The sequence below is a fragment of the Ambystoma mexicanum genome, chromosome 10, assembly GCF_040938575.1.
Source record: "Ambystoma mexicanum isolate Mex_15411 chromosome 10, UKY_AmexF1_1, whole genome shotgun sequence".
Taxonomy (NCBI): domain Eukaryota; kingdom Metazoa; phylum Chordata; class Amphibia; order Caudata; family Ambystomatidae; genus Ambystoma; species Ambystoma mexicanum.
This window is the reverse complement of record NC_090932.1, coordinates 522,228,361-522,254,620: the sequence shown is the minus strand read 5'-3', so window position 1 is coordinate 522,254,620 and position 26,260 is coordinate 522,228,361. Positions and strand designations below refer to the sequence as shown.

The following is a 26,260-nucleotide window of genomic DNA, read 5'->3' as shown; positions in this document are numbered from 1 at the left end:
CCGAGGGTGCTTTCTGCTCCAAGCCTCCTGCCGTGGCGCTGTCCGATCCCTCCGGCACCTTCGGCGTGGTCTTGGTGAATGGTTTGGGTCTAGTTGACCTAAAACATTGACCTAATCACATTTGATCGAATTTATTTCACCTTTTTTTGGTCTAAAATGCGGGGGAGACCCCACGCAACCCCCCACTTCCCCTCTACCTAATCTATACCCTTATCCACTACCATATACATATTTATTTAAATTTGACCAAAATAAATTCAAAGTCAAGCAAATGTTTTAGGTCAAATGTTTTTAGGTCAATTATACTAATACCTTGGTAAACATGTTTATCCAGCTGTGTTTCCTACCGGCTCCTTTTGTTATGGTCCACGCTTGCAGTGTTTACTGTCAGATAGCGCACTGATCTGCACCAGGATCACCTCAAAGATTATCAGGTATAGGGGCCCAAGTATATACAAACCCAACACTTCATTTGAGGAATCCGGGGCAGCTCACCCAGCCCTCACACCCACAACAGGGATTGATGCACCCCACCAGAGGGGGCATGTAACTTATAATGTCTGCAGGTCCGTCAGTAACAGTCACATGGTGTTGCTCAGTCTATGCCCTGCTTCTCTTTCACAAGTTTCCCCCTAAGCGTAGCACTTCTCAGCTCTCATGGTGCACAGGTGCCAGTCGATGCAACCAGGGCTGCCTCGTGAAGCACTCTCACCCAGTCACTAATGTAGTAGGTAGGTCTATGTGGCAGCGGTAAATTGCCCTGTGCAGGGAGTCTCGGATCTCTGTCTGCCACTGAGATTGAGGCAGAAGGGGTTTTACCACAGGGTACCACCAAGCGTGCAACGCTATCCCCCTGACCAGTCACTGATCAGGGCCCAACAATGTTTCACCCCTCTGTCAGAAATGTGTCGCTCTGTGTAGTCAACGATATTGAGCATTGGAATTTGAATTTTCTCCCAGCACTCCAGCTCACCGTGCACCAGAGAAACACAGCTGTCCCTCCTAATGTGAGCCCGCTGTGCTCTGGGTTTGTGCTCGCGTAGAATCGGGCCTACACTGTGCAGTACAGCGGTTCAGGAAGCAGCAGCTTGCTTATCATTCATAGGGCGGGTGGACACTCACTATCATCGGTCTCCTTACCAGCATATATGCTCAAGTCTCATGTCGTGTCACCTGCAGGGCGAGACCCAATCTTTGCACTGTCCGCTGCTGGCGTTGTGCCCCTCCCACGCTGCAGTGCAAGTCTTAGTCGATCGTTGCCTGCTGTGTGCCACTCCTACATAGCAGCGGCCCGGTCAGCACCTCAGTCGATTTGTATCATTGATTGCTGCTGTAACTTTCCTTCCACTCCATTATCACTGACAGGGTGTTCATCCAGTATAGCCACCGGTCCCCCTCAATGAAGCACCTTCAGAACAGAGATATAGGCGTGAGAAACACCCAGGCTGCAGACCATCTTGAGCCTTGCGGAACACTGCCCCCCTTAAGAATTCTAAACAGTTCCTGGCAATCTGACTTTGCATTCAATATCCTCTCATCAGATGGAGTTTTGTTTGCCTCAATGATTGCCAATTTATAGTCCTTGGCGGCTTTAGAATAGACATCTTTATCTGCGGGGGCTCTAGATTTAAGCCAAACAAAAAAAGATTTTCGTTTAAAAACGTTCATTTTGTGCAGTTCCTGGGAGAACCACCAGTCGACTTTTTCAGCAGTACAAACCTGGCCTTAAATGGAGAAACAAAATGAACTGCATGCATGAGAGCACCATGACATCTAAATGCCACGTCCTCGGCAGTGTCTGCCATGCCAACAATCGACATTAACAGTGCCAATATAGGCTCCAAAGCTTCAATAGACAATGGACCTCATTACACGGTAGGCGGTAAGGGTTAACGGTCACCGGTAATGGTACCGGTGACCGTTAACCCTTACCGCCTTACTACGAGGTCCCTTAGCGGGTTGGTACTTTAACACCTGCTTTTAGCAGCCGTTAAAAACCAACCCGCTAAGGGACCTTTGTGCTAATTACGGCACCGCAAATTTGCAGTACCGTAATTAGCACCTTCCCCATTCCCATTATGCCCTATGGGGCAAAAATGGGAATGGGGAAGGGCAATGGTGAAAGGGGGAATTACCCCCACACCAACCTTGGAATAGGGCGGTAATTCCCCTTTCCACCAAGGCGGTGCCAGTATTTTACCTTGGTCCACCGCCTACCGTGTAATGAGGCCCAATGTACACACATTCTTTTTTTATTTATTTTTTTATTGAATTTAGCTGAGAAACTCAACTTTTATCAAAATTTTGCAAGACTTATTTACATTTTCATTTAAACAAATCTATTTAACAAATTAACAACTTGTTGTGAGGAAAAAACAAAACCATTGCAATACAGCTCAAAAATAGACAAAAGTAATTTAAGCACACATTAAAAGAGGACCAACATGCCTTCACTTAGATACTAAGTAGCATAACATGGAATCTTCGAAAGCTATAATTGGAATAGAAGGTGTTCTACAAAAATGAATGGTAGTAAACACCTGTGTATGCACATAATGGGCCTCATTCCAACCCAGGCGTTAAGGGGTTTACGGCGCCGTAAACGGCGCCGACCCTTAACGCCCGATTACAAGGTCCCTTAGCGCTATGGTGAGTTTAACACCTGCTTTTTGCAGGCGTTAAAATCCATGGCGCTAAGGGACCTTGGAGATCATTACGGCACCGTAATTTACGGTGGCGTAATTATCTCCTTCCCCACTCCCATTATGCCCTATGGGGCAAAAATGGGAATGGGGAAGGGTAAATGGGAAATGGGGATTTAGCGCCCCACTGACCTTGGAATGGGGCGGTAAATCCGCCAACCACCATGGCATAAACGTAGTTTACGCCATGGCGGTAAAGGTACGACCCAGGCGGTAACTTACCGCCTGGGTCGTAATGAGGCCCAATATATTACAGAGAAAAGACAGAAAAGAAAATGTAATTAAAATTCAATTAAAGTTGCGCGTGTGCTTAGATCTATTCAACAACAATATTGACATACTAGTCCATAGAATCTATGGACATGGCACTCATAAATCAATCAATGGTTTTTCCTCAAACAAGGCTACATACGAACCATTGGAATTGCTGAATTCAGGATACAATCACATTCCACTTACATACATTTCAGTGATCAATTTGAGATTTTTAATTTAGCATTGGATCGACATTTAGTTCAAGAGCATTCAGAAACTTATATGTTGCAATGCGGATACTAATGATTCTTGTGGCCAAAATGGTGGTCCATCTATGCTCTTGGACCATCCAGCCAAAGAGAGTCAAATGTTTCCAAAAGCATTTGGCTCTAAGGTCTAATAGTGCTGGACATTCCACTATAAGGTGTTTTAAAGACTCCTTGATGTTTCTATTCTCACAAAATCTACAGAAATCTGATTCACTACTAATCAGATGTCTCCTTAGTAACACATCTCTGGTGGGAACTAGATTAAAGCGAAGACGCAGAATGCAAGAGCGAATTTGAGGTGAAGGAGCTCTGAACAAGTAACTTTCTAGTTCTCCCAATTTATTATGCGCAAATGCATTAGTATTGAAGTCTTTATAGCCAAGACACAAGTTTTGGGTCACGATCCAGTCCCTCTTAAAGATTTTATCTTTGGCTTTGGTCGTATTCGTGACAAGGATCTCAATACTCACATCTGCATTGGCTAATGTTTGCATAATATGTTTTGACCAAGTGCCCACAAATCTATGAGACGATGTTAGCATTTAGACAGACAGGGTTGTCAGAATGTTATCTGTCCGTGTATATATCAGACATTTACGAAAAAGGGCACATAATCGCCACTCATATTCTGCCATCATGGGCGTGAGGCCCAATTCATGTCTCAACCATGGACCAGGAACACATGAAGGCAAATGTAGCACTGCCCACCAAAATTTAGATTCCAATTTATTTAGAATAGAAGATTTAATTATGTCTGTCGTCTCTAAGCCATACAGTAATTTGGGAAGCACTTTTTGTCGCCAATATACAATAGCACGGCTAATTGAGAATTTGCCATACTTATATAGCAACACTCTTGTCTGCGAAATCGCTGACACTGATTTACTTTCAAGAGACCTCAACTGAGAGTCCATTTGTGCGGACCCATCTACCAAGACTCCCAAATATAAGTAATTTTCAACCACTTCGACACTAGTATTTTTGATCTTCCAGTTCATCCTTGTCCTTCTGTTCAATCTGGGTGTATAGTACACAATTTGTGTTTTTTTCATGTTCATCACTAGCTCATTAGCTTCCAGATATAAACTCAGAGAGGTCAGCAAATGTTGGAGCCCTATTGGCGTTTTTGAAATTAACACCAAATCGTCAGCATACCATAGTGCCTTTATTATGACACCATTCATTTTGGGCGAATCTGATGGAACCTTAGTAAACGCGTGCATCACATCATGGATGAAAAAGTTGAAGAGGGCCGACGCAAGGATGCAACCCTGCTTCAGTCCTCTTGATGTACAGATAGCAGCTGACAAAAGACCCAAAACCGATAGCCTCACCTTAATAGATGTCAATGAGTGTAGGTCAAAGATAATTTTGCACACGGTGGCAGGACAGTTTGCAGCTTGAAGCTTGTCGAATAGCTTTGCATGAGACACAGAATCAAATGCCGAATGTAGATCGACAAAGGCAAAATAAATGGGTTGTTTTAAAGTTTGGGCTTGCGTTTTTAAGGCAGTTAGGGTTAACAGATTTACCGCCGTGCCTAACCCTGCGACAAATCCTGTCTGGTTCGGATCGCGCTGATGGAAAGCTAAAGTCCACTTGACGAAATCTCTCAAAACTAGTCTTGAGGAAATTTTGCCTGACGCGTCAAGTAAGGCAATAGGGCGATAGCTTGACGGAGAGCCTCTGTCTCCCTTTTTAAAAATGGGTACAATCAAGGAGGATTTCCATGACGTTGGAACTGTCTTGGACATCAAAATCGGATGAAAGATGTTATTGAAGATAGAAGCCCATCTAGTTGGATTTTGTTTAAACATGGCATTGCTCAGGCCATCTGGCCCTACCTCTCTAGAGGAGGAAGATTTCATAATAAGTTCTTCAATTATTTCCTCTGAACACTCTAGTTGCCATGAGTCTAAGCTCTGTCTCTCGTACTTATACCTGTCAAACTTTATATCTGCATAAAGATTTGCAAAGTGTGCAAGCCATGAAGTTTCAGTCACCCCACTCAATTGATTGTGGTTTTGTGTTGGGTTAACCGTTTTATTCAGTAGAGCCCATACTTGTCCAGAATTCTTATTCTGTATGGTTTGCATAAAAATCTCGCCATCGGACTGGAAGAGCGTCGCCTTCCTTGCCCGCATCCAGTTGCAATAGCGACATTTGATGCATCTACGAATTTCGCTGCGCTCACTTATCAGTAATCTAAAAGTAGCTTTCTGATCTCTCCTATATTTCGCTTTAGTTTGTTGTACGGCGGCGTCAAAGGTATGCCTGTGGGACTGCTTTGGCTTCCTGTCAATGTATATATTTTGCAAGGTAGATAAGACTTCCACATATGATCCCGTCCCTTTTCTTGAGATCTGACGCGTGGCCTCCTCAAAGTCATCAAGCGCTTTCTTTGACCATCTGAGGCGAGTTTTTTTAGCATTTATTTCAAGATTGTGTGTGTACCACTGTTGATTGAGTTCTTGCTCATTGCGATTCCATTGCCAAACTAGTTAGTGGATGATGATCGCTTGCAGGCTGCTCAGCAACCTCAAAGGCAGTTACCTTAGAAAACAATTCTACAGTCATAAAAAGATAATCAATAGTTGACTTAGATGTTCCCCTTTCCCATGTGTGATGGGGAGGGGTATCTCCCGCAAATGCTCCATGTGCCATACATAAATAAATTATGATCTGATGTGAATCTAAGCCACCGTTCTTGGACAACCGAGGTTTTTTTCGGACAAAAGCAATCAAAGTTTAAGTCACCAGCCACAATCGTTGCAGTAACACTTTGGTCTTGGGCAACCTTTTTTCTAGGACACTTGCTAAGTCTCTATAAAATAAATCATCAGAGATGCCCATAGGATTGCGATACAAGTTAATCAGGGCAAAAGAGCCATTAGTGTCACAGATTTTAACCAATTGAATGAAATTATTGGGGTCAGCCCATCTGTTCATGCTCAAACCTTTGCTTGTTTTTACAGCCACCATCAGGCCAGAAGTCGGTCTTCCCTTAGTGCCCCCCAAGGCTGGTAACAGGACTATATCATGGTCATCCCACAAAGGGGGTTTTTGTAGCCAAGATTCTTGAAGAACCACTATGTCAAATTGATTAAGAAATTGATTTGAGGACCACTTTAGGTGAGTGTGTCTCCTCGTATTCCAACTCACCAAGGACAGCGGACACCCACGAACCTCCGTTAATGGTTATGTCCTCGGGGAATTCACGTCAGTCTGACACGGCCTATCAATTGGACCACAATAAGAGCATGAACAAACGGGCAAACATCCATCAGTATCATTCTCAACAGGGCCCTTCCGTTCTTCTATCAGGCGTTCAGAATCTTGAGCTATCAGGAAACCCATTTTAAACAAATCCATTTTGGCTTTCCAAATTGAATTCAACACCAGTCCTGACTTGATCTACAAGCGTACCATAGACAAATTCTGATCACATACAAACTCGACCGGGTCAATGTCACTAGAGGATATATCCTGCAGATCATGTACATCACCAAAAATGTTCAGAACACTTGTTCTACATAAATCATACTTTTCATGAGGCTCATCTCGACACTTCATGACCAAGGAGTGACAGTTTGAGAATGTATTTTTGTGTTGTCGGTGTCCAGATTTACTGGGATGATTATCATTGGCATGCGTTGTTTTTTGCATGGCCGACATTTCAGTTTTACCTTTAGTTTCTAGTGCTCCATGTAAGCATGTGCCATCGACCGGATGTTTATTAGAACTAAATGTCGATTTGGCTCGCAGACAGTTTGTTTGTTCCGCCTGCAATATATCTTTTTTCAATTGTGATAAGTCACCTTTGGCATTAACGAATGCCTGTGTTTCTGTATCATAGCACTCATCTTGTTTTCTCGTTACTGCCACAGGTTTGGTCATAGTAGCCTCTGAAACTCTTTGGGTAAGTAGGCATCCACTGCGGCTTTGATCGTGATCATTCGCTCCTGCGTGTCTGATTCTTCTACTCGCTTATTTAATGCAAGGTACTGTTCGCAAGATTTTGGTTGCGATTGGCTACTTTGCGTGGGGGCACTGGCTCCAGCCACCTTCCCACCACACTCCACTGGGGCCTTATCGATTAACTCCACGATTTCATTGAGCGGGGCATAATTCATGTTATTTTTGTGGCTGATTTGAGAGGCACTTGATCTATTGTCCCCAATAACAGACACCACTGAAGCCACCGCCGGTTTCAGGGATTGAGAAATCTATTCCTGTGTCAGATCTATCACAGAAATCGTTATCAGTTATTAGAATTGGTTGAGTCGATTGTTCACTCAATTGATCTTTAGACACAGCTGTCGTCAATTTTTTCGAGGCCATCCTAGTTTTGGGAGCTGCTCTCTTTGTACGAGAGGGATACATTATTTTTTGATTAACACTCTCTACCCGCGAGATGCTTCTATTGGTACAGGATTTATTTTTCTTCACACTTCTGTCTAAACTGATCCAGGAGTCATTTATATTGATGACATCGGGAACCAGGTGTTCGACGGGGCATATAACATGTTCAATCAGGGGAACGGCTAATACATACTGTTCTTGGTTTAAAGCATTCCCCGTTTCCTGTTGTGGAGCACTTTTGCTACCACTATTAATAGCAAGTACTAGGTCAATCGGTATGTTAGAAGTCCATTCAAGGATTTGGTGTATTTGTTTAGCTTGCGGTGTAATCTTAGCATCCAAGCCTTCAAATAGTTTGAACAAGCTCGCTATTGTGGTATTTACAGCAGCCAAGGTTATTTCAATGAGAGCCAAATTCTCTGTCAGGTTCTCAGATTGACTCAAGTGGATGTGTCGGCGTGGTGTTGGCTGTAAGAAGGAATCAGCAATGGATTTATCGGGTTTGTCAGAAATTCCCACGGAACCATCGTTTTGATAAGAATCTCCATGTATAGTACTTAACTTGCCAGCACTTGCATGAATGGAGATATTTGACAAATCCAGCGCTGATTCTCTGGTTTCATTTACAGGCGAGAGTGATTTGCTCTTAGTGGTTTGCTTGCTCGGTGTTTGAGTTGAAGCTAACAAAGTATTGTCAGAAATACTGGGAATGTTACTGTTAGGTAACTCCCCCACCCCTCCAAGAGATGTAGGTTGTTGAGGAGCTGAGGCTGATAAAGAATTTTCAGTCATGTTAGCAATGCAAGCATTGGTTGACTCCCCCACCATTTCACGAGAAGTAGATTGAGATAGTGGAGACTGGCTCGAGGGAGCAGAGGGCATCACTATTTTAAGAACAGGATTATCCACAGAGCATTGAGTTTTAGCTGGTGGCCCCAAGGACATAGCCTTGGGCTTGACAATAGAAGGCATCATAGTCTCACAGTGTAACTCATCTGACATGCACTCCTTCTGTTTTGCACAGAAGGCACGAATGTCTCTGTTTGAAAGAGGAGTTCGCAGAACAGGTGTTAATACAATTGATTTTTTCGACATGCGTGATTGGGGAATGAGTTTCCTCACTGCCCCAACCGGTGTATGTAACAGGCTGGTTGCCTCTGGCATGTTGGATTTTAAGGTATATATATATGAACTCATACAAAACCAGCAAAGACGAGTACTCTCGTGTGCCTCCTATGGATACCTTCAGTACACTCCACCCTGGGCAAACATAAAAAACAAAGGGGGAGAAAGCCAAAAAAGCCCAACGGCAAAAGAAAGACAGCACACGGCTTGCCCTTTAACCAAAGCACGAGGGCTGAAACCAGACACAATTAATTCACAGATGTGACAAATACAAACGTTTAAAACACTTCGAGCACATACCCTCTAACCGGGAAAAGCGCTCCACAAGCAGGCAGCCCGCCACGCCGCCCAAGCGGTACTTCTGCAAGGCACTTAAAAGATATAGCAAGGATCCAAAGGTGCAGCCCCTTCGAGGGCGTGCCAAACAAACAGTGCAAGTGTTTCTACAAAAAAAAAACAAAAATAGTTAGTTAAACGTCCAAGTCCAAATCTCTTAGTCAGCAATACTAATCCTTGGTGGATAACTGACCTGGGAAACAGAGTCACACATTTCTAGTCGTAATCGTGGACGTTGTAGGTTTACTTCTACCCTCATGGTTGGGTAATTCCAGATTAAAGGAAATAAAATGATGATCGGAATGAGGGGCATGGTGACACTTTGTCATCACGAACGAGAGTGCTAATTGTTTCCACCCAGTCCAATATATTCCCTTTTATATGCGTTGCCTCCTGGACATGTTGTTTCATCCCCATGTCATTAAGTGATGATTCCACCATAGATGCAACTGGGTCCCCCTTATCAGAAAACAGGAAGTTAAAATGCCCAAAAGAATTAGCCGTGGAAGGTTTGAGTAACGGGAGTATCATGTTACATACGTTATGAGGGAACTCACCCATAGAAATCGATGGCCTGTTTAATAATACTAGTGGCAAGATCCGTTATTATATGAACACTCTCACAACCAACCAGACCTTCAATTTCGATCTCCCATATATCTAGTGTAGATTTACAAATAAAAGCAACTCCTCTGCCCTTTCCATTAAGGCTGTCTGCTTGAAAGAAACCAAAGCTAATCTTAGTCCCTTCGGACACTGACGTATTAATCATTCCATCCTGCTGAATTTCCAGAGTGTGTATTTGTGTCATCTTCTGTCACTCTACTTGTTGCAGTGTCGCCCCATGAGACAGGAGGAGGTCTAAATAACGTTGTAAAAATTTCGTTGGCATTTTTAGGTTTCAGAGTAATTATATGTTGTGAGCCTCCTATCCCACTTCAGCTAGCCTGTAGCATATTGTCCATCAAGCCACAAGAATAGATTATAAAGCAAATAATAAAACAGACCTGTAAGAGTACAGCAACTGCTTTCCGCTCAGTGCTCACTCGCACTAAAAAAGCACTTAACCAGCAGCCCAAGCGCTCCGGCAATAACATTAAAACACACCTAGGTCAGCTGGGAAATGTAGTTTCCCATGTTAAAGCATAATAAAATTAAAGGTTGCAATATCGTTAAATTCTAAAATAAGCAGCTAATATCAAAGCTGCGTTCTAACACAAGCAACAAAAGTAAAACACACATATCAAGTGCATACATCCGCTCCAATAGGCCCGTTATCCATAAAGAAGGTTCCTTGTGTCTGGAGCAGAACACTATTCGGACCATAGAGCATACAATTCTAGCCTGCCCAGCGATTCTGAACGTAAGGGTGATGTCGTTCAGTATATGTGTGCATGTGTGCATGATGCATCATGGATAACAACAAAAGACTTCTGGAATCGAGCAGTTAGCGGTCATGAGGTATCTTTGACGATAGGCCTTTTGAAATGTTTAGGTATAGCAGGATTGATTTTAATCAAAGAAAAAAGAGTTCTTAAGAAATATAATTATGGTTAAATATTTACTCACTACATGGATAATATTTCTGATACTATGTATATCCTGCTGATTTTAAACAAGTTTAAATGTGTAATTATTATTGTAATTAAATTGTATTTATAAATGATAGTTGATTCTTAGGATGAATTTTGTATGGTTATCATGATTTGCTTAAGTTAACTTATTTTGTTATGTAAGGTTAGCCAATTCATAATAAATAAAAAATTGACCAGGGTAAAATCTTATAAAGGAAAGGAAATGGAACTGTAGGGAATGCAATTTGAAAACAGGAACATAGGTGCTCATAACTCCATGCCCTATGCTCCCCCATTTACATTGAATACAGCGTGAGATGTTTTTCCTTGAGGACCAATTTAAAACTGAATACATGTTGGTGCCAATTTAATGTTGGATTGCCTTTGTAAGGTTAAGTACTATTTGAAATATAAGTAGTAGCTCAAACTGGTGTAGAGTCCTTTGGGTCATGGTCTAGTTGCAAAGTACCACAGCCTGGAGTGATAACATGCATTTAAAACAATCACTGAAAGACATTGTCTTAGACTGGATGGTCGTGCAACAAAATGCATGCTGAGAGAATGAATGCTATTATTTAAAATTGTGTATAGTGCAAACCCCTGCATTCCCTTCTCCTAACATGTACAGGTTGATTCAGATGTAATGTGAAAGGGAAGCGGGTTCTTAAACATTGTACATGTTACTGTAATAGTATATATTCAGCCTGAAAAATACATGTAGGCTGAAACCCACACAAAGATCCATTAAAGGTGTGCAGGCATAAATAGATTGAAGGATGTACACACAAGTAGCTTGAAATCAGTGCGCGCACACACACACACACACACGTGAATTTAAGTACAGACTGCAAGTAACACACTCATGTTTATTGAAAGTCACACATACATGTTCAGTGAAAGCTGCACCCACATATTTTGAGAACAGCGTATACATGTTGGATCAGAATAGAATCATCAGATCCATGATAGTATTATTTCAAATTAAAATCTACAAGAGAAAGTTCCACACTGGCCATTGTTCACAAATAACTGGTTTACACACAGCCTATACATTCACTACCTCACACATGTATAAGGGAGCTGTGTTGAATGTAAATTGGAATACATGTTATTGATTCAAGTGTTTTTTCTCTGATTCCATATTTGTCTTGATGTTGCAGAAAATGGAATGGCTGAAAGGCATTTGGATCATGTTGAAATACTACCATTGAGAAACAAGTAGTCTAGAGAAGCCGGTGGAAAGTACACATGTTAGGAATGTCTTGTATCATTTAGAATGCACTACATTTTTATGTGAACTGTTTAAATTAACAATGAATACCTTTGTTTGTGAACTTATAATAGCGACAACAATTCATATAGGCAAGTAATTGGTTTTCACTTTTGTTAATTATTGGATTTGCTATACATGTATTGTAGTGATCTCCACAATGAAAAGCCACCTTAGTTGAAGTTGCATTATTCTTTTAAATACATTTCGATTTTTGAATACCACTCTAACTGTTCCTTTCCCAGAATTGAGGAGTGGGATTGCATAAATGTGGATGCTAAATTGGAATGCCACATTTGCGTGAGCCAATAATAAAATGTATACAATGTTCTACACATGATATACATTTACTGTTGCATGGAACTGCATTACATGTGAAGGTAGATTTATTACCCATGAGCACACTACCCTATAATTCTATGTAAATAGGTAGCTCCAACACTCATGTTGTTGTCCAACATTTCAGCTATTAAAAGGGATACATTTATTTTGGAATCATAAGCAAATTTAAAAAGCAGTTGAGAAGTGGCACAATTACTAATCACACAGCACCTGGTATTCCAAGACGGTGTCCCATCCAGGTACTAACTAGGCCCGACACTGCTTAGCTTCTGAGATCAGACGAGATCAGGCGCATTCAGTGTGGTGTGGCCAACACTGCTTAGCTTCTGAGATCAGGCGCATTCAGTGTGGTGTGGCCGTAGACTCTAGGCCTTCTGAGATTTGTACCTTTAAGCATCTAGTCAGCTAGACTATGCAGTTTTGAAAGACGATTGAGAAATGGCTCACTTCCTGAACATGGAGCACAAAAAAGCCTACAGCACCTGGTATTCGCAGGCGGTCTCCCACCCAGATACTAACTAGGCCCAACACTACCTAGCTTCTGAGATCAGACGAGATCAGGCACACTCAGTGGGGTGTGGCCGTAGGCTTTAGGCCTTCTGAGATTTGTACCTTTAAGCATCTAGTCGGTTTGACCATGCAGTATTGAAAGACAATTGAGAAATGGGTCACTTCCTGAACATGGAGCACAAAAAAGCCTACAGCACCTAGTATTCCCAGGCGGTCTCCCATCCAGGTACTAACTAGGCCCGAAACTGCTTAGCTTCCGAGATCGGGCGCATTCAGTGTGGTGTAGCCTTAAAATTGAGAAATGCTAAGAGTATTACTCTTATGCATTTACAGTTAGTAAGCTAAGCCATAAAGCCACTTGCAACATGATACCACGCTCATCACTCGATCAGGCGAGATATATAAGACTTGTGGGCCCATTCAGGACTCCTAAGTCTGGTAGGATAACTTTACTCCATCCATCCTGTTCCTGTTGCAGGGAGTTGGAGAGAACAACCAACACAACCATGGCTTTCTTTCAAGCCTCTTTATGGACTCAATATTCTCTGAACTGCATTACATGTGAAGGTAGATTTATTACCCATGAACACTCTACCCGTATGTTAATTCTATGTAAATAGGTAGCTCCAGCCCTCATGTTGTTGTCCAACATTTCTGCTATTAAAAGGGATACATTTATTTTGGAATCATAAGCAAATTTAAAAAGCAATTGAGAAGTGGCACAATTACTAATCATAGAGCACAAAAAAGCCTACAGCACCTGGTATTCCCAGGCAGTCTCCTATCCAGGTACGAACTAGGCCCGACACTGCTTAGTTTCTGAGATTAGGGGCATTCAGTGTGGTGCGGCTGTAGGCTCTGGGCCTTCTGAGATTTGAACCTTTAAGCATCTAGTCGGCTAGACCACGCAGTATTGAAAGACAATTGAGAAATGGCTCACTGCCTGAACACGGAGCACAAAAAAGCCTACAGCACCTGGCATTCCCAGGTGGTCTCCCATCCAGATACTAACTTGGCCCGACACTGCTTAGTTTCTGAGATCAGACAAGATCAGGCGCATTCAGTGTGGTGTGTCCGTAGGCTCTACGATGTATGAGATTTGTACCTTTAAGCATGAGATTTGTTCCTTTAAGCATCTAGTCGGCTAGACCATGCAGTATTGAAAGACAATTGAGAAATGGCTCACTTCCTGAACATGGAGCACAAAAAAGCCTACAGCACCTGATATTTCCAGGTGGTCTCCCATACAGGTACTAACTAGGCCCAACATTGCGTAGCTTCTGAGATCAGATGAGATCAGGCACACTCAGTGTGGTGTGGCCGTAGGCTCTGGGCCTTCTGAGATTTGTACCTTTAAGCATCTAGTCGGCTAGACCATGCAGTTTTGAAAGACAATTGAGAAATGGCTCACTTCCGGAACATGGAGCACAAAAAACGCCGACAGCACCTGGTATTCCCAGGCAGTCTCCCATCCAGGTACTAATTGGGCCCAAAACTGCTTAGCTTCCGAGATCGGGCGCATTCAGTGTGGTGTAGTCCTAAAATTGAGAAATGAAAAGAGTATTACTCTGATGCATTTACAGTTAGTAAGCTAAGCCATAAAGCCACTTGCAACATGATACCATGCTCATCACTCGATCAGTGCTCGATCAGGCGAGATATATAAGACTTGTGGGCCCATTCAGGACTCCTATGTCTGGTAGGATAACTTTACTCCATCCATTCTGTTTCTGTTGCAGGGAGTTGGAGAGAACAACCAACACAACCATGGCTTTCTTTCAAGCCTCTTTATGGACTCAATATTCTCTGAACTGCATTACATGTGAAGGTAGATTTATTACCCATGAACACACTACCGTATGTTAATTTTATGTAAATAGGTAGCGCCAGCCCTCATGTTGTTGTCCAACATTTCCGCTATTAAAAGGGATACATTTATTTTGGAATCATAAGCAAATTTAAAAAGAAATTGAGAAGTGGCAAAATTACTAATCATAGAGCACAAAAAAGCCTACAGAACCTGCTATTTCCAGGTGGTCTCCCATCCAGGTACTAACTAGGCCCGACACTGCTTAGCTTCTGAGATCAGACGAGATAAGGTTCAGTGTGGTGTGGCCGTAGGCGCTGGGCCTTCTGAGATTTGTACCTTTAAGCATGTAGTCGGCTAGACCATGCAGTATTGAAAGACAATTGAGAAATGGCTCACTTCCTGAACATGGAGCACAAAAAAGCCTACAGCACCTGGTATTCCCAGGCAGTCTCCCATCCAGGTACTAACTAGGCCCAAAACTGCTTAACTTCCGAGATCGGGCGCATTCAGTGTGGTGTAGCCTTAAAATTGAGAAATGCTAAGAGTATTACTTTTATGCATTTACAGTTAGTAAGCTAAGCCATAAAGCCACTTGCAACATGATACCACGCTCATCACTCGATCAGGCGAGATATATAAGACTTGTGGGCCCATTCAGGACTCCTATGTCTGGTAGGATAACTTTACTCCATCCATCCTGTTTCTGTTGCAGGGAGTTGGAGAGAACAACCAACACAACCATGGCTTTCTTTCAAGCCTCTTTATGGACTCAATATTCTCTGAACTGCATTACATGTGAAGGTAGATTTGTTACCCATGAACACTCTACCAGTATGTTAATTCTATGTAAATAGGTAGCGCCAGCCCTCATGTTGTTGTCCAACATTTCCGCTATTAAAAGGGATACATTTATTTTGGAATCATAAGCAAATTTAAAAAGCAATTGAGAAGTGGCACAATTACTAATCATAGAGCACAAAAAAGCCTACAGCACCTGGTATTCCCAGGCGGTCTCCCATCCAGATACTAACTTGGCCCGACACTGCTTAGTTTCTGAGATTAGGCGAATTCAGTGTGGTGCGGCTGTAGGCTATGGGCTATCTGAGATTTGTACCTTTAAGCATCTAGTCGGCTAGACCATGCAGTATTGAAAGACAATTGAGAAATGGCTCACTGCCTGAACATGGAGCACAAAAAAGGCTACAGCACCTGGCATTCCCAGGTGGTCTCCCATCCATGTACTAACTAGGCCCGACACTGCTTTGCTTCTGAGATCAGACACATTCAGTGTGGTGTGTCCGTAGGCTCTACGATGTATGAGATTTGTACCTTTAAGCATCTAGTCGGCTAGACCATTCAGTATTGAAAGACAATTGAGAAATGGCTCACTTCCTGAACATGGAGCACAAAAAAGCCTACAGCACCTGATATTTCCAGGTGGTCTCCCATACAGGTACTAACTAGGCCCAACATTGCGTAGCTTCTGAGATCAGATGAGATCAGGCACACTCAGTGTGGTGTGGCCGTAGGCTCTGGGCCTTCTGAGATTTGTACCTTTTAGCATCTAGTTGGCTAGACCATGCAGTTTTGAAAGACATTTGAGAAATGGCTCACTTCCTGAACATGGAGCACAAAAAAGCCTACAGCACCAGGTATTCCAAGGCGGTGTCCCATCCAGGTACTAACGAGGCCCGACACTGCTTAGCTTTTGAGATCAGACAAAATCAGGCGCATTCAGTGTGGTGTGTCTGTAGGCTCTAGGCTGTCTGAGATTTGTACCTTTAAACATCTAGTCAGCTAGACCATGCAGTATTGAAAGACAATTGAGAAATGGTTCACTTCCTGAACATGGAGCACAAAAATGCGTACATCACCTGGTATTCCCAGGCGGTCTCCCATCCAGGTACTAACTAGGCTTGACACTGCTTAGCTTCTGAGATCAGACAAGTTCAGGCGCATTCAGTGTGGTGTTGCCGTAGGTTCTGGACCTTTTGAGATTTATACCTTTAAGCATCTAGTCAGCTAGACCATGCAGTATTGAAAGACAATTGAGAAATGGTTCACTTCCTGAACATGGAGCACAAAAAATCCTACAGCACCTGATATTTCCAGGTGGTCTCCCATACAGGTACTAACTAGGCCCAACATTGCTTAGCTTCTGAGATCAGATGAGATCAGGCACACTCAGTGTGGTGTGGCCATAGGCTCTGGGCCTTTGGAGATTTGTACCTTTAAGCATCTAGTTGGCAAGACCATGCAGTATTGAAAGACAATTGAGAAATGGTTCACTTCCTGAACGTGGAGCACAAAAAAAGCCTACAGCACCTGATATTCCCAGGCCGTCTCCCATCCAGGTACTAACTAGGCCCAACACTGCCTAGCTTCTCAGATCAGACAAGATCAGGCGCACTCAGTATGATGTGGTCGTAGGCTCTGGGTCTTCTGAGATTTGTACCTTTAAGCACCTAGTCGGCTAGACCATGCATTATTGAAAGACAATTGAGAAATGGCTCACTGCCTGAACATGGAGCACAAAAAAGGCTACAGCACCTGGCATTCCCAGGTGGTCTCCCATCCATGTACTAAGTAGGCCCGACACTGGTTAGCTTCTGAGATCAGACAAGATCAGGCGCATTCAGTGTGGTGTGTCCGTAGGCTCTAAGATGTATGAGATTTGTACCTTTAAGCATCTAGTCGGCTAGACCATTCAGTATTGAAAGACAATTGAGAAATGGCTCACTTCCTGAACATGGAGCACAAAAAAGCCTACAGCACCTGATATTTCCAGGTGGTCTCCCATACAGGTACTAACTAGGCCCAACATTGCGTAGCTTCTGAGATCAGATGAGATCAGGCACACTCAGTGTGGTGTGGCCATAGGCTCTGGGCCTTCTGAGATTTGTACCTTTTAGCATCTAGTTGGCTAGACCATGCAGTTTTGAAAGACATTTGAGAAATGGCTCACTTCCTGAACATGGAGCACAAAAAAGCCTACAGCACCTGGTATTCCCAGGCGGTGTCCCATCCAGGTACTAACGAGGCCCGACACTGCTTAGCTTTTGAGATCAGACAAAATCAGGCGCATTCAGTGTGGTGTGTACGTAGGCTCTAGGCTGTCTGAGATTTGTACCTTTAAGCATCTAGTCAGCTAGACCATGCAGTATTGAAAGACAATTGAGAAATGGTTCACTTCCTGAACATGGAGCACAAAAAATCCTACAGCACCTGATATTTCCAGGTGGTCTCCCATACAGGTACTAACTAGGCCCAACATTGCTTAGCTTTTGAGATCAGAAGAGATCAGGCACACTCAGTGTGGTGTGGCCGTAGGCTCTGGGCCTTCGGAGATTTGTACCTTTAAGCATCTAGTTGGCTAGACCATGCAGTATTGAAAGACAATTGAGAAATGGCTCACTTCCTGAACGTGGAGCACAAAAAAGCCTACAGCACCTGATATTCCCAGGTGGTCTCCCATACAGGTACTGACTAAGCCCAACAATGCTTAGCTTCTGAGATCAGACGAGATCATGCACATTCAGCGTGATGTAACCGTAGACTCTGGGCCTTTTGAGATTTGTACCTTTTAGCATCTGGTTGGCTAGACCATGCAGTTTTGAAATACAATTGAGAAATGGCTCACTTCCTGAACATGGAGCACAAAAATGCGTACAGCACCTGGTATTCCCAGGCGGTCTCCCATCCAGGTACTAACTAGGCTTGACACTGCTTAGCTTCTGAGATCAGACAAGATCAGGCGCATTCAGTGTGGTGTTGCCGTAGGCTCTGGACCTTTTGAGATTTTTACCTTTAAGCATCTAGTCGGCTAGACCATGCAGTTTTGAAAGACAATTGAGAAATGGCTCACTTCCTGAACATGGAGCACAAAAATGCGTACAGCATGTGGTATTCCCAGGCGGTCTCCCATCCAGGTACTAACTAGGCCCAACACTGCCTAGCTTTTGAGATCAGACAAGATCAGGCGCGCTCAGTATGATGTGGCCATAGGCTCTGGGTCTTCTGAGATTTGTACCTTTAAGCACCTAGTCGGCTAGACCATGCATTATTGAAAGAGAATTGAGAAATGGCTCACTTCCTGAACATGGAGCACAAAAAAGCCTACAGCACCTGGTATTCCCAGGCGGTCTCCCATCCAGGAACTAACTAGGCCTGACACTGCTTAGCTTCATGAGATCAGATGAGATCAAGCGCATTCAGTGTGGTGTGGCTGTAGGCTCAGCGGCATCTGAGATTTGTACCTTTTAGCATCTCGTTGGCTAGACCATGCAGTTTTGAAAGACAATTGAGAAATGGCTCACTGCCTGAACATGGAGCACAAAAAAGCCTACAGCACATGGTATTCCCAGGCAGTCTCCCATCCAGGTACTAACTAGGCCCGAAACTGCTTAGCTTCCGAGATCGGGTGCATTCAGTGTGGTGTAGCCCTAAAATTGAGAAATGCTAAGAGTATTACTCTTATGCATTTACAGTTAGCAAGCTAAGCCATAAAGCCACTTGCAACATAATACCACGCTCATCACTCAATCAGCGCTCGATCAGGCGAGATATATAACACTTGTGGGCCCATTCAGGACTCCTATGTCTGGTAGGATAACTTTACTCCATCCATCCTGTTTCTGTTGCAGGGAGTTGGAGAGAACAACCAACACAACCATGGCTTTCTTTCAAGCCTCTTTATGGACTCAATATTCTCTGAACTGCATTATATGTGAAGGTAGATTTATTACAAATGAACACACTACCCATATGTTAATTCTATGTAAATAGGTAGCTCCAGCCCTCATGTTGTTGTCCAACATTTCCGCTATTAATAGGGATACATTTATTTTGGAATCATAAGCAAATATAAAATGCAATTGAGAAGTGGCACAATTACTAATCATAGAGCACAAAAAAGCCTACAACACCTGGTATTCCCAGGCAGTCTCCCATCCAGGTACGAACTAGGCCTGACACTGCTTAGTTTTTGAGATTAGGGGCATTCAGTGTGGTGCGGCTGTAGGCTCTGGGCCTTCTGAGATTTGAACCTTTAAGCATCTAGTCGGCTAGACCATGCAGTATTGAAAGACAATTGAGAAATGGCTCACTGCCTGAACACGGAGCACAAAAAAGCCTACAGCACCTGATATTGCCAGGCGGTCTCCCATCTAGGTAACTAACTTGGCCCGACACTGCTTAGTTTCTGAGATTAGGCGCATTCAGTGTGGTGCGGCTGTAGGCTATGGGCCTTCTGAGATTTGTACCTTTAAGCATCTAGTCGGCTAGACCATGCAGTATTGAAAGACAATTGAGAAATGGCTCACTGCCTGAACATGGAGCACAAAAAAGCCTACAGCACCTGGCATTCCCAGGTGGTCTCTCATCCAGGTACTAACTAGGCCCGACATGCTTAGCTTCTGAGATCAAACAAGATCAGGCGCATTCAGTGTGGTGTGTCCTTAGGCTCTAGGCTGTATGAGATTTGTACCTTTAAGCATCTAGTCGGCTAGACCATGCAGTATTGAAAGACAATTGAGAAATGGCTCACTTCCTGAACATGGAGCACAAAAAAGCCTACAGCACCTGATATTTACAGGTGGTCTCCCATACAGGTACTAACTAGGCCCAACATTGCGTAGCTTCTGAGATCAGATGAGATCAGGCACACTCAGTGTGGTGTGGCCGTAGGCTCTGGGCCTTCTGAGATTTGTACCTTTAAGCATCTAGTCGGCTAGACCATGCAGTTTTGAAAGACAATTGAGAAATGTATCACTTCTGGAACATGGGGCATAAAAAAAGCCTACAGCACCTGGTATTCCCAGGCAGTCTCCCATCCAGGTACTAACTGGGCCCAAAACTGCTTCAGTGTGGTGTAGCCCTAAAATTGGGAAATGCTAAGAATATTACTCTGATGCATTTACAGTTAGTAAGCTAAGCCATAAAGCCACTTGCAACATGATACCATGCTCATCACTCGATCAGGCTCGATCAGGCGAGATATATAAGACTTGTGGGCCCATTCAGGACTCCTATGTCTGGTAGGATAACTTTACTCCATCCATCCTGTTTCTGTTGCAGGGAGTTGGAGAGAACAACCAACACAACCATGGCTTTCTTTCAAGACTCTTTATGGACTCAATATTCTCTGAACTGCATTACATGTGAAGGTAGATTTATTACCCACGAACACACTACCGTATGTTAATTTTATGTAAATAGGTAGCGCCAGCCCTCATGTTGTTGTCCAACATTTCCGCTATTAAAAGGGATACATTTATTTTGGAATCATAAGCAAATTTAAAAAGAAATTGAGAAGTGGCACAATTACTAATCATAGAGCACAAAAAAGCCTACAGCACCTGCTATTTCCAGGTGGTCTCCCATCCAGGTACTAACTAGGCCCGACACTGCTTAGCTTCTGAGATCAGACGAGAAAAGGCGCATTCAGTGTGGTGTGGCCGTAGGCGCTGGGCCTTCTGAGATTTGTACCTTTAAGCATCTAGTTAGCTAGACCATGCAGTTTTGAAAGCCAATTGAGAAATGGCTCACTGCCTGAACATGGAGCACAAAAAAGCCTACAGCACCTGGTATTCCCAGGCGGTCTCCCATCCAAGTACTAACCAGGCCTGACACTGCTTAGCTTCTGAGATCAGACGCATTCAGTGTGGTGTGGCCTAGGGTCTGGCCCTTCTGAGATTTGTACCTTTAAGCATCTTGTCGGCTAGACCATGCAGTATTGAAAGACAACTGAGAAATGGCTCACTTCCTGAACATGGAGCACAAAAAAGCCTACAGCACCTGGTATTCCCAGGTGGTCTCCCATCCAGGTACTAACTAGGCCCGACACTGCTTAGCGTGTGAGATCAGACGAGATCAGGTGCATTCAGTGTGGTGTGGCCGTAGGCTCTGGCCCTTCTGAGATTTGTACCTTTAAGCATGTAGTCGGCTAGACCATGCAGTATTGAAAGACAATTGAGAAATGGCTCACTTCCTGAACATGGAGCACAAAAAAGCCTACAGCACCTGGTATTCCCAGGCAGTCTCCCATCCAGGTACTAACTAGGCCCGAAACTGCTTAGCTTCCGAGATCGGGCGCATTCAGTGTGGTGTAGCCTTAAAATTGAGAAATGCTAAAAGTATTACTTTTATGCATTTACAGTTAGTAAGCTAAGCCACAAAGCCACTTGCAACATGATACCACGCTCATCACTCGATCTGGCGAGATATATAAGACTTGTGGGCCCATTCAGGACTCCTATGTCTGGTAGGATAACTTTACTCCATCCATCCTGTTTCTGTTGCAGGGAGTTGGAGAGAACAACCAACACAACCATGGCTTTCTTTCAAGCCTCTTTATGGACTCAATATTCTCTGAACTGCATTACATGTGAAGGTAGATTTGTTACCCATGAACACTCTACCAGTATGTTAATTCTATGTAAATAGGTAGCTCCAGCCCTCATGTTGTTGTCCAACATTTCTGCTATTAAAAGGGATACATTTATTTTGGAATCATAAGCAAATTTAAAAAGCAATTGAGAAGTGGCACAATTACTAATCATAGAGCACAAAAAAGCCTACAGCACCTGGTATTCCCAGGCGGTCTCCCATCCAGATACTAACTTGGCCCGACACTGATTAGTTTCTGAGATTAGGCGCATTCAGTGTGGTGCGGCTGTAGGCTATGGGCTATCTGAGATTTGTACCTTTAAGCATCTAGTCGGCTAGACCATGCAGTATTGAAAGACAATTGAGAAATGGCTCACTGCCTGAACATGGAGCACAAAAAAAGGCTACAGCACCTGGCATTCCCAGGTGGTCTCCCATCCATGTACTAACTAGGCCCGACACTGCTTAGCTTCTGAGATCAGACAAGATCAGGCGCATTCAGTGTGGTGTGTCCGTAGGCTCTATGATGTATGAGATTTGTACCTTTAAGCATCTAGTCGGCTAGACCATTCAGTATTGAAAGACAAATGAGAAATGGCTCACTTCCTGAACATGGAGCACAAAAAAGCCTACAGCACCTGATATTTCCAGGTGGTCTCCCATACAGGTACTAACTAGGCCCAACATTGCGTAGCTTCTGAGATCAGATGAGATCAGGCACACTCAGTGTGGTGTGGCCGTAGGCTCTGGGCCTTCTGAGATTTGTACCTTTTAGCATCTAGTTGGCTAGACCATGCAGTTTTGAAAGACATTTGAGAAATGGCTCACTTCCTGAACATGGAGCACAAAAAAGCCTACAGCACCTGGTATTCCCAGGCGGTGTCCCATCCAGGTACTAACGAGGCCCGACACTGCTTAGCTTTTGAGATCAGACAAAATCAGGCGCATTCAGTGTGGTGTGTCCGTAGGCTCTAGGCTGTCTGAGATTTGTACCTTTAAGCATCTAGTAAGCTAGACCATGCAGTATTGAAAGACAATTGAGAAATGGTTCACTTCCTGAACATGGAGCACAAAAAATCCTACAGCACCTGATATTTCCAGGTGGTCTCCCATACAGGTACTAACTAGGCCCAACATTGCTTAGCTTCTGAGATCAGATGAGATCAGGCACGCTCAGTGTGGTGTGGCCGTAGGCTCTGGGCCTTCGGAGATTTGTACCTTTAAGCATTTGGTTGGCTAGACCATGCAGTTTTGAAATACAATTGAGAAATGGCTCACTTCCTGAACATGGAGCACAAAAATGCGTACAGCACCTGGTATTCCCAGGCGGTCTCCCATCCAGGTACTAACTAGGCTTGACACTGTTTAGCTTCTAAGATCAGACAAGATCAGGCGCATTCAGTGTGGTGTTGCCGTAGACTCTGGACCTTTTGAGATTTATACCTTTAAGCATCTAGTCGGCTAGACCATGCAGTTTTGAAAGACAATTGAGAAATGGCTCACTTCCTGAACATGGAGCACAAAAACGCGTACAGCATGTGGTATTCCCAGGCGGTCTCCCATCCAGGTACTAACTAGGCCCAACACGGCCTAGCTTCTGAGATCAGACAAGATCAGGCGCACTCAGTATGATGTGGCCATAGGCTCTGGGTCTTCTGAGATTTGTACCTTTAAGCACCTAGTCGGCTAGACCATGCATTATTGAAAGACAATTGAGAAATGGCTCACTTCCTGAACATGGAGCACAAAAAAGCCTACAGCACCTGGTATTCCCAGGCGGTCTCCCATCCAGGAACTAACTAGGCCTGACACTGCTTAGCTTCTGAGATCAGATGAGATCAAGCGCATTCAGTGTGGTGTGGCTGTAGGCACAGCGGCATCTGAGATTTGTACCTTTTAGCATCTCGTTGGCTAGACCATGCAGTTTTGAAAGACAATTGAGAAATGGCTCACTGCCTGAACATGGAGCACAAAAAAGCCTACAGCACATGGTATTCCCAGGCAGTCTCCCATCCAGGTACTAACTAGGCCCGAAACTGCTTAGCTTCCGAGATCGGGTGCATTCAGTGTGGTGTAGCCCTAAAATTGAGAAATGCTAAGAGTATTACTCTTATGCATTTACAGTTAGCAAGCTAAGCCATAAAGCCACTTGCAACATGATACCACGCTCATCACTCAATCAGCGCTCGATCAGGCGAGATATATAACACTTGTGGGCCCATTCAGGACTCCTATGTCTGGTAGGATAACTTTACTCCATCCATCCTGTTTCTGTTGCAGGGAGTTGGAGAGAACAACCAACACAACTATGGCTTTCTTTCAAGCCTCTTTATGGACTCAATATTCTCTGAACTGCATTATATGTGAAGGTAGATTTATTACAAATGAACACACTACCCATATGTTAATTCTATGTAAATAGGTAGCTCCAGCCCTCATGTTGTTGTCCAACATTTCCGCTATTAATAGGGATACATTTATTTTGGAATCATAAGCAAATTTAAAATGCAATTGAGAAGTGGCACAATTACTAATCATAGAGCACAAAAAAGCCTACAGCACCTGGTATTCCCAGGCAGTCTCCCATCCAGGTACGAACTAGGCCTGACACTGCTTAGTTTTTGAGATTAGGGGCACTCAGTGTGGTGCGGCTGTAGGCTCTGGGCCTTCTGAGATTTGAACCTTTAAGCATCTAGTGGGCTAGACCATGCAGTATTGAAAGACAATTGAGAAATGGCTCACTGCCTGAACACGGAGGACAAAAAAGCCTACAGCACCTGATATTGCCAGGCGGTCTCCCATCTAGGTAACTAACTTGGCCCGACACTGCTTAGTTTCTGAGATTGGGAGCATTCAGTGTGGTGCGGCTGTAGGCTATGGGCCTTCTGAGATTTGTACCTTTAAGCATCTAGTCGGCTAGACCATGCAGTATTGAAAGACAATTGAGAAATGGCTCACTGCCTGACCATGGAGCACAAAAAAGCCTACAGCACCTGGCATTCCCAGGCGGTCTCCCATTCAGGTACTAACTAGGCCCGACACTGCTTAGCTTCTGAGATCAGACGCATTCAGTGTGGTGTGGCCGTAGGCTCTGGGCCTTCTGAGATTTGTACCTTTAAGCATCTAGTTGGCTAGACCATGCAGTTTTGAAAGCCAATTGAGAAATGGCTCACTGCCTGAACATGGAGCACAAAAAAGCCTACAGCACCTGGTATTCCCAGGCAGTCTCCCATCCAGGTACTAACTAGGCCCGACACTGCTTAGCTGGGCCTTCTGAGATTTGTACCTTTAAGCATCTAGTTGGCTAGACCATGCAGTTTTGAAAGCCAATTGAGAAATGGCTCACTGCCTGAACATGGAGCACAAAAAAGCCTACAGCACCTGGTATTCCCAGGCGGTCTCCCATCCAGGTACTAACTAGGCCCGACACTGCTTAGCTTCTGAGATCAGACGCATTCAGTGTGGTGTGGCCGTAGGCTCTGGGCCTTCTGAGATTTGTACCTTTAAGCATCTAGTTGGCTAGACCATGCAGTTTTGAAAGCCAATTGAGAAATGGCTCACTGCCTGAACATGGAGCACAAAAAAGCCTACAGCACCTGGTATTCCCAGGCGGTCTCCCATCCAGGTACTAACTAAGCCCGACACTGCTTAGCTTCTGAGATCAGACGAGATCAGGCGCATTCAGTGTGGTGTGGCCGTAGGCTCTGGGCCTTCTGAGATTTGTACCTTTAAGCATCTAGTTGGCTAGACCATGCAGTTTTGAAAGCCAATTGAGAAATGGCTCACTGCCTGAACATGGAGCACAAAAAAGCCTACAGCACCTGGTATTCCCTTGCGGTCTCCCATCCAGGTACTAACTAGGCCCGAAACTGCTTAGCTTCCGAGATCGGGCGCATTCATTGTGGTGTAGCCCTAAAATTGAGAAATGCTAAGAGTATTACTCTTATGCATTTACAGTTAGTAAGCTAAGCCATAAAGCCACTTGCAACATGATACCACGCTCATCACCCGATCAGCGCTGGATCAGGCTGGATCAGGCGAGATATATAAGACTTGTGGGCCCATTCAGGACTCCTATGTCTGGTTGGATAACTTTACTCCATCCATCCTGTTTCTGTTGCAGGGAGTTGGAGAGAACAACCAACACAACCATGGCTTTCTTTCAAGCCTCTTTATGGACTCAATATTCTCTGAACTGCATTACATGTGAAGGTAGATTTGTTACCCATGAACACTCTACCAGTATGTTAATTCTATGTAAATAGGTAGCTCCAGCCCTCATGTTGTTGTCCAACATTTCTGCTATTAAAAGGGATACA

General features: G+C 43.9%; 3 non-coding genes and 33 pseudogenes across 3 annotated transcripts; all 36 read right to left on the bottom strand.

Annotated features, from left to right (window-relative positions):
- Positions 1 to 12,433: 12,433 nt before the first annotated feature.
- LOC138495409 (5S ribosomal RNA) lies at positions 12,434 to 12,552 on the bottom strand (annotated as a pseudogene).
- Positions 12,553 to 12,705: 153 nt separating this feature from the next.
- Positions 12,706 to 12,824, bottom strand: LOC138495138 (5S ribosomal RNA; annotated as a pseudogene).
- Positions 12,825 to 12,930: 106 nt separating this feature from the next.
- LOC138495529 (5S ribosomal RNA) lies at positions 12,931 to 13,039 on the bottom strand (annotated as a pseudogene).
- Positions 13,040 to 13,493: 454 nt separating this feature from the next.
- On the bottom strand, positions 13,494 to 13,602 carry LOC138496108 (5S ribosomal RNA; annotated as a pseudogene).
- Positions 13,603 to 13,708: 106 nt separating this feature from the next.
- On the bottom strand, positions 13,709 to 13,827 carry LOC138494886 (5S ribosomal RNA; annotated as a pseudogene).
- A 127-nt stretch (positions 13,828 to 13,954) lies between these two features.
- LOC138495022 (5S ribosomal RNA) lies at positions 13,955 to 14,073 on the bottom strand (annotated as a pseudogene).
- Positions 14,074 to 14,753: 680 nt separating this feature from the next.
- Positions 14,754 to 14,868, bottom strand: LOC138495582 (5S ribosomal RNA; annotated as a pseudogene).
- A 106-nt stretch (positions 14,869 to 14,974) lies between these two features.
- Positions 14,975 to 15,083, bottom strand: LOC138495690 (5S ribosomal RNA; annotated as a pseudogene).
- Positions 15,084 to 15,537: 454 nt separating this feature from the next.
- Positions 15,538 to 15,646, bottom strand: LOC138495691 (5S ribosomal RNA; annotated as a pseudogene).
- A 321-nt stretch (positions 15,647 to 15,967) lies between these two features.
- Positions 15,968 to 16,086, bottom strand: LOC138495021 (5S ribosomal RNA; annotated as a pseudogene).
- Positions 16,087 to 16,192: 106 nt separating this feature from the next.
- LOC138495240 (5S ribosomal RNA) lies at positions 16,193 to 16,311 on the bottom strand (annotated as a pseudogene).
- A 106-nt stretch (positions 16,312 to 16,417) lies between these two features.
- LOC138495561 (5S ribosomal RNA) lies at positions 16,418 to 16,536 on the bottom strand (annotated as a pseudogene).
- Positions 16,537 to 16,642: 106 nt separating this feature from the next.
- LOC138495028 (5S ribosomal RNA) lies at positions 16,643 to 16,761 on the bottom strand (annotated as a pseudogene).
- Positions 16,762 to 16,868: 107 nt separating this feature from the next.
- Positions 16,869 to 16,987, bottom strand: LOC138495631 (5S ribosomal RNA; annotated as a pseudogene).
- Positions 16,988 to 17,093: 106 nt separating this feature from the next.
- Positions 17,094 to 17,212, bottom strand: LOC138495322 (5S ribosomal RNA; annotated as a pseudogene).
- A 106-nt stretch (positions 17,213 to 17,318) lies between these two features.
- LOC138495137 (5S ribosomal RNA) lies at positions 17,319 to 17,437 on the bottom strand (annotated as a pseudogene).
- Positions 17,438 to 17,543: 106 nt separating this feature from the next.
- LOC138495304 (5S ribosomal RNA) lies at positions 17,544 to 17,662 on the bottom strand (annotated as a pseudogene).
- Positions 17,663 to 17,768: 106 nt separating this feature from the next.
- On the bottom strand, positions 17,769 to 17,887 carry LOC138495250 (5S ribosomal RNA; annotated as a pseudogene).
- A 106-nt stretch (positions 17,888 to 17,993) lies between these two features.
- LOC138495449 (5S ribosomal RNA) lies at positions 17,994 to 18,112 on the bottom strand (annotated as a pseudogene).
- Positions 18,113 to 18,218: 106 nt separating this feature from the next.
- On the bottom strand, positions 18,219 to 18,337 carry LOC138495143 (5S ribosomal RNA; annotated as a pseudogene).
- A 331-nt stretch (positions 18,338 to 18,668) lies between these two features.
- On the bottom strand, positions 18,669 to 18,788 carry LOC138494857 (5S ribosomal RNA; annotated as a pseudogene).
- Positions 18,789 to 19,899: 1,111 nt separating this feature from the next.
- On the bottom strand, positions 19,900 to 20,017 carry LOC138495581 (5S ribosomal RNA; annotated as a pseudogene).
- A 106-nt stretch (positions 20,018 to 20,123) lies between these two features.
- On the bottom strand, positions 20,124 to 20,242 carry LOC138495194 (5S ribosomal RNA; annotated as a pseudogene).
- A 657-nt stretch (positions 20,243 to 20,899) lies between these two features.
- On the bottom strand, positions 20,900 to 21,018 carry LOC138494996 (5S ribosomal RNA; annotated as a pseudogene).
- A 106-nt stretch (positions 21,019 to 21,124) lies between these two features.
- Positions 21,125 to 21,233, bottom strand: LOC138495682 (5S ribosomal RNA; annotated as a pseudogene).
- Positions 21,234 to 21,338: 105 nt separating this feature from the next.
- Positions 21,339 to 21,457, bottom strand: LOC138494075 (5S ribosomal RNA). Its single transcript, XR_011277039.1, has one exon. It is a non-coding gene; the product is annotated as a 5S ribosomal RNA (ribosomal RNA).
- A 669-nt stretch (positions 21,458 to 22,126) lies between these two features.
- LOC138496088 (5S ribosomal RNA) lies at positions 22,127 to 22,235 on the bottom strand (annotated as a pseudogene).
- Positions 22,236 to 22,342: 107 nt separating this feature from the next.
- LOC138494903 (5S ribosomal RNA) lies at positions 22,343 to 22,461 on the bottom strand (annotated as a pseudogene).
- A 106-nt stretch (positions 22,462 to 22,567) lies between these two features.
- Positions 22,568 to 22,686, bottom strand: LOC138495020 (5S ribosomal RNA; annotated as a pseudogene).
- Positions 22,687 to 22,792: 106 nt separating this feature from the next.
- On the bottom strand, positions 22,793 to 22,911 carry LOC138495118 (5S ribosomal RNA; annotated as a pseudogene).
- A 106-nt stretch (positions 22,912 to 23,017) lies between these two features.
- On the bottom strand, positions 23,018 to 23,136 carry LOC138494909 (5S ribosomal RNA; annotated as a pseudogene).
- Positions 23,137 to 23,242: 106 nt separating this feature from the next.
- On the bottom strand, positions 23,243 to 23,361 carry LOC138495483 (5S ribosomal RNA; annotated as a pseudogene).
- Positions 23,362 to 23,692: 331 nt separating this feature from the next.
- Positions 23,693 to 23,811, bottom strand: LOC138494489 (5S ribosomal RNA). Its single transcript, XR_011277414.1, has one exon. It is a non-coding gene; the product is annotated as a 5S ribosomal RNA (ribosomal RNA).
- Positions 23,812 to 24,922: 1,111 nt separating this feature from the next.
- LOC138495216 (5S ribosomal RNA) lies at positions 24,923 to 25,031 on the bottom strand (annotated as a pseudogene).
- A 279-nt stretch (positions 25,032 to 25,310) lies between these two features.
- Positions 25,311 to 25,419, bottom strand: LOC138495095 (5S ribosomal RNA; annotated as a pseudogene).
- A 106-nt stretch (positions 25,420 to 25,525) lies between these two features.
- On the bottom strand, positions 25,526 to 25,644 carry LOC138493502 (5S ribosomal RNA). Its single transcript, XR_011276519.1, has one exon. It is a non-coding gene; the product is annotated as a 5S ribosomal RNA (ribosomal RNA).
- Positions 25,645 to 26,260: the final 616 nt, after the last annotated feature.